Source organism: Lathyrus oleraceus, chromosome 2 (genome assembly GCF_024323335.1).
Source record: "Lathyrus oleraceus cultivar Zhongwan6 chromosome 2, CAAS_Psat_ZW6_1.0, whole genome shotgun sequence".
NCBI classification, from domain to species: Eukaryota; Viridiplantae; Streptophyta; class Magnoliopsida; order Fabales; family Fabaceae; genus Lathyrus; species Lathyrus oleraceus.
This window is the reverse complement of record NC_066580.1, coordinates 226,356,420-226,374,871: the sequence shown is the minus strand read 5'-3', so window position 1 is coordinate 226,374,871 and position 18,452 is coordinate 226,356,420.

Below are 18,452 nucleotides of genomic sequence, written 5' to 3'. Positions count from 1 at the left end.
TTACTATTGTTTGACCTTGATCTCATATATCTTTGGTCAATGCTTGTTGATTACTTCATTCCATTTCCATTAATGCACTTTATTATTCATCTTCTTCTTCTTCTTCTTTTTCTTTTTTGATCAATGAGTTAAAGATTGGTGGTTAGCCTTGACACATGGGAGGTTTAACCTTCCTTGATTCAAATCTAATTCATCTTGATCATGGATCAAGTGAATGGCTTTGCATTAAGGATAGGTTGCTTCCTAATCAAGCAAAGAACCTAAATCAATACAAGATCGTTTCTCATCTTCTTTTTGGCATGGCAAGTTGTAGGAGCTTGATTCACTAATCAAGATCTCTAACTTGTGTTGTTGCCTACATTATTATTGACCGGCCTCAGATAGTTGTGACTTCTACATAAGTCCAATTACGATTGCTTAACATAGCGCTAAATTTCCTTATGCACACTAATACTAACACTAACCATTAACCATTAACATTTAATTTTTCCAGTTTACATTTATGCAATTTACAATTCTTGTACATATTATTCATTTGCTTTTGCCCTTTGCTCATTTGAGCACATGTTTATGTTAATGCAATTTGCCTTTTGCTCACTTGAGCACATAATTGTGTATATATTATTGTGCTTGTGCTTTTGTTTTGATTGTTGTGGACCAAATGCAAAAATGGATAAAAAGGACTTAGATTCTAGGATATTCCCTATGCAAAATGGAGTAAAAAGGCCTTAATGTTGAAGATGGATTAGAAGGACCAAATCTTTAAACTCACTCTTGTCCATTCTTGATTTGCTTCATGGAACCTTTTGATGTGTGCTCTTTTGTGCTAGGGGATTCCTATTTGAGCCAAATTGAAGAACCATTGTCATGTGCTTCAAAAGAGAGAGATACAAGAGCCATTGGAAGATTCCTAAGAGCTTTGCTTGCTTGATTGATTGCTTGAGTATACACTTATTTGCTTGCTTATTCCAAAGGATGGGAGCTACTTGGATCATCAATATGATCTCAAGAAGGGAACTCCTGTTGTGGTCTTACTTCTTCTCCTTCATCTCTTGTATGATTAGGACTTTAGCCATTCTTCTTCTTCCCTCCACTCTAACCCAAGCCAAAACTTTTATGCAAACATTAACACTTGTTTTCAAACATTAGAGACCTTATTATGCTTTTGATTTTCAAACATTCTTTTCATAACACTTATTTTGAATTGAATCTTTAAGTCGACTTTGACCATATTTTGTAAATACTTTTCATTGTTAAATATAACTCATTCAAATGCTTTTGTGGTTTCAATGGCCACTTTCTTATCAAGAACTTTTCATAACCTTTAGCTATTAGGTTTGAGTTATCCTTGAGGTAGATATAATGCTCACCTATATCCTTAGTGATTGACAATGAGTCTTCCATGCTTATTATAGGGTTAACCCCTCACTAGCATGTTGAAGCTATCCTCACATGGTGGATTTGTGGTTTTAGGTTGAGTTTTCTCCCTTGGATAACAAAAGACCTTAAGGCTTTTGGACCAATTAATTCACCAACTTGTTTTGAGATTTTTACCCCGAACTACGAGGTTTTGATCCTAATCTTTTTTAAGATGGTACGTAGGCAATGAGTTTATCCATTCAAACACAAAATTGTATATAACTTGTATATTCTCTTCTCATCTCCCCAATCATGTTTGCACAAATAAATTTTCACAAAATACCAACCTTACAACAAGTGTGAAAAGGGCTCCCTTGGAGTATCTAGGATGTTTTGGGTGCTTAAAACCTTCCCATTGCATAACCAACCCCCTTACCCAGATCTCTAACATTTTTATTAGTTTTTGATTCGATAAAACTTCTTGGTTTTTGTTCGCTTTCTAACCTTTCCTTTGGATAAATAGAATTGCGGTGGCGACTCGACTTGTATGGTTTACTTTTGATTTAGTCCATAAATATAAAGGTAACGAATACCCCGCTACACTTATCAACACCCAAGTTCCATTGATATTGACAAGACTTGATTGGATAAACCAAGAATAAAAGGGTTTGTTGTGAGTCACGAGCCATACCAAAGGAGTCTACTAAGGGTAGAAACTTGTAGATCATGTTCTAAGAAGTTTCCAGAGTCTTAATTCCATCTATAGGATATTATAGGTTAAGATGAGTGATTTATCAACCCGTAATATTCTCAAGAGAAACTCGTTTGAGTGTAGTATCGCTATAAGACCCCAATTTTGACCCTAAGATCCCTCATTCTACTTCATCATATGCATTAGCATTAGGATCATACCATGGCATCCTCCTTACCCCTCATTCATTGGGTTTATATTGGGAGAGATCACCAAGCACCATGTGATTGTAACATACCTTGTACTTTATCATTTACTAGCCAAAATACCAAAAATATGTCTTTGCATTTGTCTAACTCTTTTGTAGGAAGGGCACATGATCATCTTTGATCTATCAACTTTATATCTAGGGTTTAAGACCCTCATTACTAAGAGCACAATAAAGATTCATCTACAATGGCTTACACATTATATTTGAGTCCCTATGAACTTTACATGTTATTTTGGTCAAGAAAGCATCAAGAGTTTGGAATTGGTTTGCCTTGGAAACCCTAGTTCATCTGGGTATCTTGTGTAACTTCTTCACCATGCTTCTTCAAAATTTGATCAAATACTTCAAGGGATACTTCAAATTTCATCATCTTATTCATATATGATCTCCCATGAGTCCCAAAAGTCAAGATAATTGCAAGCTAGCAAGTTGGTTGATGGTGGTTGACTAGAGGATTTCATCTGATCAAAACTGGGGTCCCGTAGACCCTATCTCCTACAATATTTATCATATGAAAATGACTACAAGATAAGAGTTACTCTAAATGAGATTACAAACAACTTTCATGTTTAGGTCTAGAGCTAGTTTTGCTTAGAAAGTCATTTTTTATGTTGAAAGATTATAGGTCATTTTGTCTAAACCCTAATTTGGAGGTCAACTTCCCAAGGCCATAACTTGCTCAATTTTTATGAGATAAAATATTTCCAAGTTTAAAAATTAAATCCAAGGTTTCTACTTCAACTTTTATGTTTTGAGGAAGAGATAATTAAACTTTTATGAGCATGTGATATGAGGATACATTATAGGTTATTTTGGACCAATACCATTGAACAAGTGATTTTCCTCAACTTTAGAAATGCATAACTCATTTATATTAAATCCAAATGAGGTCAAATTTGTGAGCATTTTGAATGACTTTGAAAGAGCTACAACTTTGATGAATACACTTTTCTCATTTGAAGCTCACACAAAAAGTGTGCCAAGGTGGAATAAGTGAACATATGGCTTGACACTTCGAAATTTGTTTGATATGTTAAAATTTCCAAACTTCCACCTCAAAATTCACCATGATACAAGCTTCAAATATAAAAAATTTCAACATAAGAGTTGTTCCTCTTGATCTAAACTTTCGAAAAAGTCCAATTTTATCCATTTTGGACAAGATTTGAATGGTCTGCGCATGGCTTGAACAAGGCATCATCATTTGGCAAAATGAAAACATCAAACAGCTGTGTACAATTGCCTTGAATTCCAAGTTGATTTCATACTCATTCACACTTGATTACTGACCTAAAGGAGTGACTTCATGGTCCTGTACACGCCCATGCAAGCATGCATCATCCATTTCCAAATTTTGAAATTCAATTTGAAGGTGCAAATAACATGTGATTCAGCTATAAATAGAAGCCTCTAGGTTCAGAATTGAGGACCCCTGCGCGCCAACTTTTCTCAAGACCCCAAACCCTTCCATTTGAAAGGATAATCCTGAGAATTTTCTTTGAAAATTGAGTTTGAATCTCACTGTTTTAGGATTCAAAACTCCAGGGATCTAAATCCTTTGGTTAATTCTAATCTACTTCTACAAGCTTCCTGAGTGACATCAAGCACGAATCAAAGCAAAAGCAAGTGAGTTCTGACCTGTATTGATGGTATTTTCCAGAATTTTTCATCTCTTCTATTCTCACTCAATTCTCCATAATTCTATTTGTTCCTAGGTTGTCTGAAGTCCTATCAATGTAGGCAAGAAGATTGAGTTGCTTTGAGGTCAAATTGAAGCAACTCAGATCATGCACCTCAAATTTCAACTCCATGTATCTCTCAATATACTTGGAGTTAGGATAAATTGAGGTAAGATTCGTGCTCAGTGCCATTTTTACTTCAAAATCATGTCCTTCTTTTTTATTTTAGTGATTGTTATGATTAGACCAGTCCGGCGAGGCTCGCCTGAGAAGGTGACCGAAGATTTGCTCCGGTGGTGAGTTGGCAAGGTCCAGAGCCACATGATCTATTCAATTTGTTTTAATCATGAGCGTTGGTTTTGATTACTTATTTTGCGGCGCGCTAACTCAAGTCCACCATGGAACGCACGCTTGTGGCCACTTGATCTGCCACATCAATTAATGAGGGAGATCAAGTGGTCCACGTTTTTCTGATTATTTTAATTTCATTTTAATTGTGTTATTTTCATTAATTCATATTAATTTTAATATTGATCCAAAAAATATGAGAGTTTCACCAAAACATTTTAAATAAAATCCTCTTTCATTTTTTGAATTAAAATTATTTTTTGGATCATTATTAATATTTTTCATGATTTACTTGATTTTGTGAATATTTTTAATTGTTTAAAAATAGTTTTAAGTTTCCAAAAATTATGAATTTTTTTCTCCAAGGTCCTTCGACGTTGTTTGACCTATGATAGATCTCATGGCCATTTCTTTGTTGTTTTGATGAGGTTTTAAGAAATTGACCAACCATTATTTAATTTAATGCATATTTTAATTATTTTTAATTGTTTAAATGCCAAATAAATTGTGTAGAGTCATTTTAATTGACTTGTTGAGTTTGACTTGTGTTGTTGGGCCTTGTTCAAGGTTGGTTTGAATTTGTTAGGTTAAGATCATTGGATTTCGGGGATTGATGAAATGTACATTTCATCTCCCAATATGAATGAATGATCTTAATTTGGTAAAAGTCTTCCTTTGACCAATTTGTGTTGATTCCATTCCCCCTCCCTCTTCATCTCATTCCCATTCTTTATTCATTCATGTCATGGACCTATGATATCTCTATATCCTAAGGCTAGTTGATTGCAAAATCAACATGAGTATGGATGAGATTAGGTCCACCACTTTGCATATTCTTTTTGTGTGTGGTATGTTTCATAAGCATAGTCCATTATACTATGTCTCTAACATGCATTAACACCAAAATTCTATTGCCCGACCTCAAATAGTTATGACTTCTACATAAGTCCAATTACGATTGCTTAACATAGCGCTAAATTTGTGACACAAAAAGGCATAACATTCTAGTAAGTGAGATTGTAAGTCTCCCCTCTTTCATGGTATTGTGGGGAAACTTGGCCTTTTTTACTTCCTTTGGAAGATGTCCTGGTTCAAGGATCCATGCTTGTGATAAGTAGGTTGAGTGTTCTCCAAAGAATGACTTAAACAAAACAAAGCTAAAACAATACTAGCTTCTAATCAACTAACTACTAACATTTAATTTCAAGTCATTTACTTTTATGCACTTTAAATCTTAAGTTTTTATTAATTTGCCACTATTCATACCATTCAATTTGTTTACTTTAATGACATTTTCACTTTTCCCACTTGGGACATATTTTGTGATATTGTGTTTGTATATACTTGTCTGTGTTTTGTGGTCTTTTGACCTTAATGTACATAATAACAACAAAAACCCATAAAAGACATTTTGTGTGGACTGTTGGTTTGATCTGAGACTTTGGACTTAGAATTAGGAAACACTCCCTATGCAAAAGGACTTGGCCAATGCCAACTTTCATGAAACCAATATTGAAGATTCATTTGAGTTCTTCTGCAACATGATCATATTGAAGCTGTTATTTTGAACCTGTGTCTAATGTCATCTTTGAAGTCATATGATACATGGGAGATTTTGAAGAAGATCATGGAGTTGCTAAGCTTGGATGTGACTATCTTTATTTGATGCCTTGCTCTTCATCTTGCTATTTGTGTATTGGTATTTCTTGATTATAAATTCCAAACGGAAATTTGGGTTTTTATATGACATTCTTGTCTATTGGATTGCAGCCCATTGGTCAGATCTTTTCAACTCTTAACTTTTAATTTTTGCTTAGGATTAGTCTCTTCATCTCTTCTTTAATTTCAAATTTCTCCCTCATTTTAAAATCTTCTTTGCTTGTGTTTTTTAACTTAGACCATATTGCAAATTAGAAAATTTGGCCTTACGCCATTGCATTTTTAAACTCTTTTCTTAATCAAACATGTAAATGAACCTAACTATACTTGACTTAAAATTTCAAAAGACAAAAAGAAATAAAACTCATTCAGATCTTTTTAGGCCTTTCGTGCCTTTGTTAAACTTAAATTTTTGTTAAAATTAATACACCCTTTTTGAAATTGTTACCACGAACTACGAGGTTTTGATCCCTCATTTTTATGTTGGTACGTAGGCACAAGTCCGAAGGTCTTGTCAAACACAAAAATATAACTAATGAATTATTTTCTCATCCCTCCACTCTATTTATTGCAAACATCTTTTGTACAAAAATACACATGCACACAAAAAAGGGCTCCCTAGGAGTACCTAGGACACTTTGGATGCTAACACCTTCCCTCTGTGTAACCAACCCCCTTACCTATAATCTCTGGCATTTTATTAGTTTTGATTTGAAAACTTCTTATCTTTTGGGTTTTGTTCATACTTTTCCCTTTTCCCTTGGAAACAATAAAAACGCGGTGGCGACTCAGGTTTTATTTACGTCTAGCTTATCCATAGCTTGATGGTCATGAATTTACCGCTACAGAAATTAAGTGGCGACTCTGCTAGGAAGTAGTCTCCTGTGGGTTTAGCCTACTTTTTTGTGTGTATATAATTGTATATTTGATGTATATATATTTGTTTGTGTGATATAATCTGCTTGTTGTGCTTGGTGATCTCTGAGTGGTGAGATAAGTTCTAACCTGAACTTGAGTGAAATTAAGATAGGAGGATGGTATAGTCATGTTCGACATGTGTGGAGTAGTCCTTAACAAGTTGATTTGAGACCCATCTACTCAGTGGAGACCCTTTTGGAGCTATTGATGTCACACAAGTTATTTGTGGTTAGGCATTACTTTCTCTGATTTGGGGTCCGAGAAGCTGATGACCGTAGAATATATAACCCAACTTGGCCTATTTAGGATGTAGTGCGGAGACTGTTCAAGTGTAGTCTTGATAACAGTTGTTACGCGATACTACACTCATACGAGTTTCTCTTGAGAATATTATGGGTTGATGAGTCAGTCATCCTAACCTATAATATCCGATAGATTGAATTAAGACTCTGGGAAATTTTTAGAACATGATCTACAAGTTTTATCCTTAGTACACTCCTTTGGAATGGTTCTTAACCTGACTCCATGCTCGTGACTCACAAAAACCCTTGATTCTAGGTTGATCCAATCAAGTCTTGTCAATATCAATGGAACTTGTGTGTTGATAAGGTGAAAACCATATTCCACCAAAATGGATGATTGATCTTGATAATGACTTGATTCATCCCTTGACCTTTGTTTGTTCGCCTCGTGTCTGATCCTTTACTTGTGATTGTTGCATTCATGCATTCATGCGCATCATGACATTCATCACACGAAAAATGACTTCAAGGAACTGCAGTTTTATTTGCAAATATTTTCAGACCATGGATTGTGGACGAAGGAACACTAAGAAGTACAATTTCAGATGTCCCGACTTGAAAGAGCTAAGGAAGCTATCATCCTTTGTACTAGATCCCTTGGACTTCAAACAACTTCATCGGAAGCTTCTATCTGTTTTGTCTGCTGATGTAGTTGAAAGACTCTAGAGTATGTTGGTTCAGTTTTATGACCCTCTCTACCGTTGCTTCACTTTTCCTGATTATCAGCTTGTGCCTACATTAGAGGAGTATGCACATCTCTAGGGAATACCTATTCTTAACAAAGTTCCCTTTAGTGGATTGGAAGAGATTCCCAAATCTCATCTTATTGCTGAAGCACTTCACTTGAAGAAGTCTGAGATAGAGGCTCATTAGGTGAAGAAAGGAGGACTATTTGGGTTGACTTCTGAGTTCCTCATCAAGGAAGTTGCTCCTTTGCTCAAGCTGGTAGTGTGGATGCTTTTGAAGCTATCTTTGTGTTTCTCATCTCTGGGTTGGCTTTGTTCCCTAACTTTGATGGCTTTAATGATGTTAACGCCATTAGAATTTTCTTGATTGGGAATCTTGTGCCTACTCTGTTAGGAGATATGTACTTCTCTTTGCATTTTAGAAATTCTAAAGGTGGTGGAACGATTGTGTGTTCTGTTCCTCTTTTCTACAAGTGGTTTATTTCGCACATGCCTTAGACGCCTGCTTTTGTGGAGAACAAACAATGTCTACTGTAGTCTCAGAGACTTATGTCTATCATTAATGATGATATAGTTTGGTATGATTCTTCATTGAGTAGCCTTGATATTATTGATTATTATGGTGAATTCTCTAATGTTCGTCTCATTGGTACACAAGGAGGAATCAACTACAACCCTTCTTTGGCTCGTCGTCAACTTGGGTTCCCCTTGAGAGACAAACCTAATAACACTTTGTTAGAAGGTCTTTTATATCAAGAGGGTCAAGACCCCAACATTTGAAGCAGAAGGTAGTTCATGCTTGGCATAATGTGCATAGGAAAGGAAGATCCGAGCTTGGTCCGTGCAATTGTGTAGCTTTGGAAGCTTACACTCTTTGGGTGAAGAAGAGAGTTTTGGAGTTGAAGATGTTGGTGTAAGCCCTAGAGGCCAATACTTTTGGTAATTGTATCGAATTATTTATTAATAATAAAAAGGCTTTTTCTTTATTATATTTGTTTAATAAAGTCCCTATAATAGCTAGTCCGTTTAATGTATCAAGTGTGACTTAATCATGAGATCATGTTAAAGATAAGGACACTATTCTTAAAGTATCCATAGTCGAGATTTATTGTGAAGCGGGATAACATTAAAGCATTAAGACTATCATGTATATAGATCGATGATCAAATCTCATGGATCATGGATAAGGAGTTATCAAGTTTTAAACATAGGTATGAATATTAAGAGTAATATTTATACTGGATTGACCCGCTATGAGAATAATATATAGAATGTTATGTAAAGTTTCATAAGTTATTCTCATGGTGATAATGGTGTATACCACCCTTCGACCTGAAACCACTATGGACCCTAGATGTAGAGTCAAGTGCCTTATTAATGATCAAACATTGTTCGTAATTGGATGACCATAAAGACAGTTGATGGGTACTCCACGAAGCATGCTAAGGGACATGAGTGACCTAGACGAAATTTGCCCATCCTGTATAACAGGATAAATGTCTATGGGCCCAATATTGAACTGGACAAGGATGACATGGTCTATGCCTTGTGTTCAATATAGACATAAGGGAAAAAGGGTAATTGTACATATAAGTATTATCACAAAAGGATTTATCAGATCATATGACATTTTCTTTTCTTGGGTAGCAGTGATGTGTTGCTAGATACCACTCACTGTTTATTATGTTAAATACGTGATTTAATATAATTGCCAATGCCGCGAAAACGTATAGGGTCACACACAAAAGGATAGATTGATGAGAGATAGAGTAACTGAGTTCATGGATGCTTTTGAAGCTATCTTTGTGTTACTCATCTAAGGGTTGGCTTTGTTCCCTAACTTTGATGGCTTTGTTAATGTTAACGCCATTAGGATTTTCTTGATTGGGAATCCTGTGCTTACTCTCTTAGGAGATATGTACTTCTCTTTGCATTTAAGAAATTCTAAAGGTGGTGAAACGATTGTGTGTTCTGTTCCTCTTCTGTATAAGTGGTTTATTTCGCATATGCCTCAGACACCTGGTTTTATGGAGAACAAACAATGTCTACGGTGGTCTTAGAGACTTATGTCTCTCACTAATGATGATATAGTTTGGTATGAGTCTTTATTGAGTAGCTTGGATGTTATTGATTATTGTGGTGAATTCTTTAATGTGCCTCTCATTGGTACACAAGGAGGAATTAACTACAACCCTTCTTTGGCTTGTCGCCAACGTGGGTTCCCCTTGAGAGACAAACCTAATAACAATTTGTTAGAAGGTCTTTTTTATCAAGAGGGTTAAGATCCCCAACATTTGAAGCAGAAGGTAGTTCATGTTTGGCATAATGTTCATAGGAAACGAAGATCCGAGCTTGGTCCGTGAAATCGTGTAGCTTTGGAAGCTTACACTCTTTGGGTGAAGAAAAGAGCTTTGGAGATGAAGATGTTGGTGTAAGCACTAAAGGATAATACTTTTGGTAATTGTATCGAATTATTTATTAATAATAAAAAGGCTTTTCTTTATTATGTTTGTTTAATAAAGTCCCTAGAATAGCTAGTCCGTTTAATGTATCAACCGTGACTTAATCATGAGATCACATTAAACATAAGGACATTATTCTTAAAGTATCCGTAGTCGAGCTTTATTGTGAAGTGGGATAACATTAAAGCATTAAGACTATTGTGTATATAGACTGATGATCACATCTCATGTATCATGGATAAGGAGTTATCAAGTCTTAAACATAGGTATGAATATTAAGAGTAATATTTATACTGGATTGACCCGCTTTGAGAATAATATATAGAATGTTATGCAAAGTGTCATAAGTTATTCTCATGGTGATAATGATGTATACCACCCTTCGACCTGAAACCACTATGGACCCTAGATGTAGAGTCAAGTGCCTTATTGCTGATCAAACATTGTCCGTAACTGGATGATCATAAAGACAGTTGATGGGTACTCCACGAAGCATGCTAAGGGATATGCGTGACCTAGATGGAATTTACCCATCCTGCGTAACAGGATAAATGTCTACGGGCCCAATTAGGGGTGGCAAAACGGGCTCGGCCGGCTAAGCATGCCCGTTTTGCCCGCACTTTTGTGCGGGGCGGGCCAAGGATTTAGGCCCTCACCCTCAAATGTGTCTGCCCCGCCCCGCCCCGCCCCGTTTTTTTCGCGGGCCATTGCAGCCACATGTATTTACATAAATTTTTGCGTTTTTAGGCTTAAATAGTGAAGTGCCCGTGGGCTTTCCCCGCCCCGTCCTCTCTTTTTTGCTGGGCGAGTCTAAGTTTTAGGCCCACATCCTCAACTATGATCGCCCCGCCCCACCCCATTTTTTTGCGGGGTGGACCTAAAAGGGGCCGGCATGCCCGTTTGCCACACCTAGGCCCAATATTAAACTGAACAAGGATGACATGGTCTATGCCTTGTGTTCACTATAGACATAAGGGCAAAAGGATAATTGTATACATAAGTATTATCACAAAAGGATTTGTGAGATCACATGACATTTTCGTGTCTTGGGTAGCAGTGATGTCTTGCTAGATTCCGCTCAGTGTTTATTATGTTAAATACGTGATTTAATATGATTTCCAATGCCACGAAAACCTATAGGGTCACACACAAAAGGACGAATTGATGAGAGACAGAGTAACTAAGGAACACCGTAAGGTACGATGCAATTAGGTGAATTGTAGAACATCATAAGGTACGGTGTACTTAAGTAGAATACGAAATATGGTAAGGTACAACGTGCTTAACTGATTTTGGCATATTATAAAATATGGGCCACATACACTTAAGTGGGCTTTTTAGGTTGCAGCCCACACAAGTGGTTCTATAAATAGAACCCTTGTGCAGAAGCATTTGTGTAGTTGCAATTTAGTTTCTCTCTCTCTCTCTCTCACTCAAAGCCTTCATTCGTAGCAGCTACCACTGAGATTGAAGGAATCCGTTCGTGTGGACTGAGTAGAGGCATTGTCATCGTTCAACGTTCGTGATCGCTCCGTAGATCTGCATCAAAGGTTACAATCACCACAAGAGGTAACGATTCTATCACTGATCATGCCCATTCATAAGGATCACTAAAGGAGAAATTTTTAAATTCCGTTGTGTTTTGGATCGCCCTTCTCCTTCAGTGGTATCAGAGCCACTTACGAAACTATGCATCTGATAGCTATTTATTTTCTGTATTAATATGATTAAAAGACAGAATGAATCAAAGAATAAACGAGTAATTAAATTTGGCGTCATGTATGTACGATTTGGATGATTGATGTTGACTATGCTTCGGAATTCGACGTTAGTATGGTGAAGCAGCGATACATCGATCGTCCATAGGTTACACAATTGAGATCGATCAAGTTATATATATATATATATATATAAATATATATATTTATATATATATATATATATGATATAAGTAATCCTGATGAAAAATACGATATATATGATATACTGTTTCATTTTCGTTCATTCAAACACTTAATGGTTGTTTTCCTTTGAGCGATCAATGGTCATTCGCTTCTTCATCCGACATTAATATAGTGAAGCAATGACGTGTTAATCAATCATACTGAATTAACAATCGAGGTGTGTTTAACGGTCTAAATTTGGTGCTTTAGGGTTAATGACGGTACAAGGGTTGTGCTGTCAAAGAGTTATGCGATTAGGGTTGTGACTGCGCAAGAGTTGTGCTTTTGCGGAACCCCTAGCTAACTCTGCGTAGTTTGATCGGTCGCCGAAATTTAATTTTGTTTTAATTAATTAACAAAATTTAAATTAATAATAATAATGTGTTTATTATTATTGTCTTGTGGTGATCGGTTATGGCCTTAGTTTTCCTTTATTTTGTTTTGGGATTTTAAAATACGACCTGTGTGTCGTGCCTCTCTTTTAATCTCTTAATGTAACTTCTTTTCTCATACCACTCCCTCGTATGTAAAACGAGTTTCATTTATGTAATGTAATGTTATGAAAAAAGAGAAGAATACAATATCAAAGGAGGACAACCTTGAAGATCTTGCTTGGAGAAGTTTAGATCGTTATTAGGTTAGCTAAGGTTCTCTCATTGGCTTGGGAGAACAATTGCGCTAGGGGCCATAACTGTTTCATTATGTATGTTAATGCATGTGAATGTATGTTGATGCAATTGTGCTAGCTACCATGGACTCAGAGTTGCAAAAACATGAGAACATGGCAGCGTTCAATATGATCGAACACCTGAAGATGCTCTATCAAGAGCAAGCAAGGCATGAAAGGTTTGAAGTTTCAAAAGCCCTTTTTCAAGGCAAGTTAGCTGAGGGAGCCCCTGGTGGTCCCCATGTGCTCAAGATGATTGGGTATGTGGAAAACCTTGAGAGGTTGAGTTTTCCCCTCGGAAAGGAACTTGCGACTGATTTGATCTTGCAATCAGTTGCCAGATAGATTCAGTCAATTTACCCTTAATTTCAATATGCATGATATGAAAAAATCTCTTCCTGAACTGCTAGCCATGTTAAAAACTACTGAGCAAAATCTGAAGTCAAAAGGGAAGTCCATGCTGATGATCGGAAATGGAAAGAGACAAAACAAAAGACCCACCAAGCAGGGTGATAAAGGGAATGGCAAGGAAGTTGCCAAACCTAAACCCACTGTTGCTACTTTGAATCCTAGCGGAGGCATAGCAAAGGAAGGCACCTGCTTCCATTGCGGTAAGACCGGACACTAGAAGAGAAACTACTCAAAGTACCTGGAAGATAAGAAGAATGGAGTAGAGACTTCAACTTTAGGTATTTTTGTTATTGAAATTAATTTATTTACTTCTGCATCATCTTATGCATATATGATCTACCATGAGCCATGGAATTCCAAAGAATTGAAGGTTAGCAAGTTGGTTGATGGTGGTTGGCCAGATGAATTCATCTGATCAAAACTAGGTCTCCCTAGATCCTATCTCCTACACTTTTCACTATAAGAAAATGCTTCCAAGAGCAAAGTTACTATAAATTACATTCCAAACAACTTTCATGTTGAGACCTAGAGCTAGTTTTTCTTGGAAAATCATTTTCTATGTTGAAATATTATAGGTCATTTTGTCTAAACCCTAATTTGAAAGTCAACTTCCCAAGGCCATAACTTGATCAATTTTTATAAGATGAAATATTTCCAAGTTGAAAAATCAAATTTAAGATGTCTAATTCAACTTTTATGTTTGGAGTGGGAACTAATTCAACTTTTATGAGCATGTGATATGAGGCCACATTACAGGGCATTTTTGACCTATACCATTGAACAAGTGATTTTTCCAAACTTCAAAAAAGCATAACTCTATCATTATAAATCCAAATGACATGAAATTGGTTATCATTTTGAAGGTATTTGAAATATCTACTACTTTGATGAAGACACGTTTCTCATTTGAAGCTCACATAAAAAGTTAAGCAAGGTGGAATATTGAGATATATGGCTTGACACTTAAAAAAAGTTTTGACATGTTGAAATTTCCAAACTTCCACCTCAAAATTCTCCATGTTCCAAGCTCCAAATGAAAAAGTGTTGAACATAAAACTTGTTCCCCTTGATCCAAGCTTTCCAAGGAACCCAAGTTCATGCATTTTGGATGAGGTTTGCTAGGTCTGTGCATGGCTTTAACAGGGTTGCATAATTGGAAAGAACCAAACTTCAAAATTTCAGTTCACATTGCCTTGCCAATCAAGCTTCCTTTCAGACTTCATTTGGAATCATTTTGGACCTTTTTGCATTGCATCATGGGCCTGCATATGCCCATGCACTCGTGCCATCAACATTGCTAAAATTGGACAAAATTTGAAGTGTGCAAATATCATTCATTCGTGATATATATACATGACCTCTGTGCTCATTTGAATCACACATTGCGCGCCAACTTTTCCCCCATTGAAACCCTCTCATTCCAAAGGAAAACCTGATAAATTTCAATTTGAAATTTGAGTTTGAATCTCAATTGTTGGAGATTCAACAACTCCAGGATCCAAAGCCTTGCAACCTCTCTAATCACTTCCTGCTAGCTTCTCAAGTGTGATCAGATCGTGTTTGGAGCAGGCAACATCAAGAACTGCATAACATTGAAGGTAATTTTCAGAAAACTTCATCTCTTCGATTCTCTCTCAATTCTACTCAATTCTCTTGGATCTTTGGTTGTCTAAAGTCCTACCAATGTAGGCAAGAAGATTGAGTTGCTTAGAGGTCAAAACGAAGCAACTCAGTTGACACACCTCAAAATTCAACTCCTCATATCTTTCTATATATGTGGAGTTAGTTAAAATTGAGGCCATATTCGTGCTCTATTCCATTTTATCTTTCAGATCATGTCCTCCTTTTTCATTTATGTGGTGGTGTACTTGACGGGTTCTGAGCCACATGATCATTCCAAAATGTTTTAATCTCACGCGTCCATTGTGAATACCAGGTGTGTGGATGAGTTGACTAGTGTGCATCATGGAATGCGCGTTCTAGGCCACTTAATCTACCACCTCAATTAATGAGGGAGATCAAGTGGCTCACATTTTTTGCTATTTTCTGATTTTCATTTTAATTCTTTTATTTTCATTAATTCATATTAATTTTAATATTTATCCAAAAAATATGAGAGTTTCACCAAAAATTTTAAAATAATTTCTTCTTTCATATTCTGAATTAACATAATTTCTTGGATCATTATTCATATTTTTCATGATTTAATTGATTTTTTGTTTATTTTTAATTGTTTAAAAATACTTTTATGTCTTTAAAAATTATGAAATTTTTTCTCCAAAGTCATTTGACCTTGTTTGACCTATGATAAATCTCATGGACATTTCTTTGGTGTTTTAATGAGATTTTCGGTATTTGACAAACCATATTTAATTTAAATGCCTTATTTTAGTATTTTTAATTTGAATAAATGCCAAATAATTTTGTTGACCAATTGTAATGACTTGTTTGAGTTTGATTCTTGTTGTTGGGCTTTGGTCAAGGTTGATTTAACTTTGTCAAGTTAATATCATTGGATTTAGGGGATTGATGGAATGTACATTCCATCTCCCAAAATGAATGGATGATATTAATTTGGTAAAAGTCCTCCTTTCACCAATTTGAGTTTTGATCAATTCCCCCCCTCTTCATCTCATTCACCTTCTTTATGCATTCATCTCATTTGGCTTATGATATCTCAAAGTCCTAAAGCTAGTTGATTGAAAAATTAACATGAGGATGGATGAGATTAGGCCACCTCTTTTGCATATTCTTTTTGTGTGTGGTATGTTTCATGAGCATAGTCCATTATACTATATCTCTAACATGCATTAACACCAAAATTCTATTGCCTGACCTCAAATAGTTGTGACTTCTACATAAGTCCAATTACGATGGCTTAACATAGCGCTAAATAAAAGGCATATCATTCTAGTTAGTGAGATTGTAAGTCTCCCCTCTTTCATGGTAATGTGTGGAAACTTGGTCTTTTTTCTTCCTTTGGAAGATGTCTTGCCTCAAGGATCCATGCTTGTGATAAGTGGGTTGAGTGTTCTCCAAAGAATGACTTAAAATGAAAAGCAAAAGCAAAACAATACTAACTTCTAACTCATTAACAACTAACTCTTAATTTCAAGCCATTTACTTTAATGTCATTTAATTTAGCCTTTTATTCATTTGTCATTATTCATACCATTCTAATTGTTTATGTTAATGCAATTTTCACTTTGTCCATTTGGACCATATTGTGTGATGTATATTTTTTATGTATACTTTGCTTGTTTGTGTGGTCTTTGACCATTAATGTACATAATAATAACAAAAACCCTAAAAAACTTTTGTGTGGACTGTTGGCTTGATCTTGGACAAATGGACTTAGAACATAGGCAACATTCCTATGCTAAAGGATTTGGCCAATGCCAACTTTCTGTGAAACCAAGTGCTTGGAATTTGAAACTTCATCTTATACATCATTCAAGATCCCTTTTAGTTCATCTACAACATGATAATTATGAAGCTGTTATTTTGAACCTGTGACTTGTGGAACTCATTTGTTACCTGGGCTAATCTGAAGAAGATCATGGAGTGGCTAAAGCTTGGATATGGCTATCTTTATTTGATGCCTTTGTTCTTTAAGATAATATAATTGTTCATTTGTGTATTGCTTGATTCTAAATGTCCAAGGGAATTCTGGGTTTCTATTGACATTCTTGTCTCTTGGATTGCTACCCATTGGTCAGATCTTTTCAAGTCTTAACTTTTAATTTTGTGCATAAGAGCAGTCTCTTCATATTCTCCCCATTTCTTTAATTTCAAAATCTCTCCCTCCCTTTTCAAAATTTTCTTTGTTTGAACTTATTTTGTTCTAAACTTTGACCACTTTGCAAAAAGATAGAAACTTTGGCCTTATGCCATTGTATTTTCAAACTTCTTTTCTTAATCAAACATGTAAATGAATTTAATTATACTTGACTTAAACTTTCAAAAAGTCAAAAAGAACTAACTCATTCAAACCATTTTTAGGCCTTTGTGCCTTTCAAACTTAACTTTTGTTAAAAAGCAATGCACCCACTTTGAAATTTGTATCACGAAATACGAGGTTTTGATCCCTCATTTTTATGTTGGTACGTAGGCACAAGTCCGAAGTTCTTGTCAAACACAAAAATATAATTATTGAATTATTTTCTCATCCCCCCATTCTATTTGTTTGTAAACATAATTTTTATACCAAATACATATGCACACTAAAGGGCTCCCTAGGAGTACCTAGGACACTTTGTGTGCTAACACCTTCCCTCTGTGTAACCAACCCCCTTACCTATAATAATCTCTGACATTTTATTAGTTTTGATTTGAAAACTTCTTCCTTTTGGGTTTTGTTCGTACTTTTTCCCTTTTCCCTTGGAAACAATAAAAGCGCGGTGGTGACTCTTGTTATTTGATGTCTAGCTTATCCATAACTTGATGATCATGAATTTACCGCTACAGAAATTAAGTGCGACTCTGCTGGGGAGTAGTCTCCAGTGGGTTTAGCCTACTTTTTGTGTGTATATTTTTGTATATATGTGATGTTTGTATATATGTATGTGTGATTGGTGAACTCTTAGCGGTGAGATAAGTTCTAACCCGAACTTGAGTGCAATTAAGATAGGAGGATGGTATAGTCATGTTCGACTTGTGTGGAGTAGTCCTTAACAAGTTGGCTTGACATCCATCTGCTCAGTGGAGACTCTTTTGGATTTGGAAATGTCACACAAGTATTTGTGGTTAGGCATTACTATCTCTAATTTGGGTACGAGAAGCTGAGGACCGTAGAACATTTACTCCCTCTTGGCCTACTTAGGACGTAGTGCGGAGACTGTTCAAGTGTAGACTTGATAACAGTTGTTACGCGATACTACACTCTGACGAGTTTCTCTTAAGAATATTATGGGTCGATGAGTTTGTCATCTTAACCTGTAATATCCGATAGATGGAATTAAGACTTTGGGAACTTTTTAGAACATGATCTACAGGTTTTATCCTTAGTTCACTCCTTTGGGATGGTTCTTACCCAGACTCGATGCTCGTGATTTAC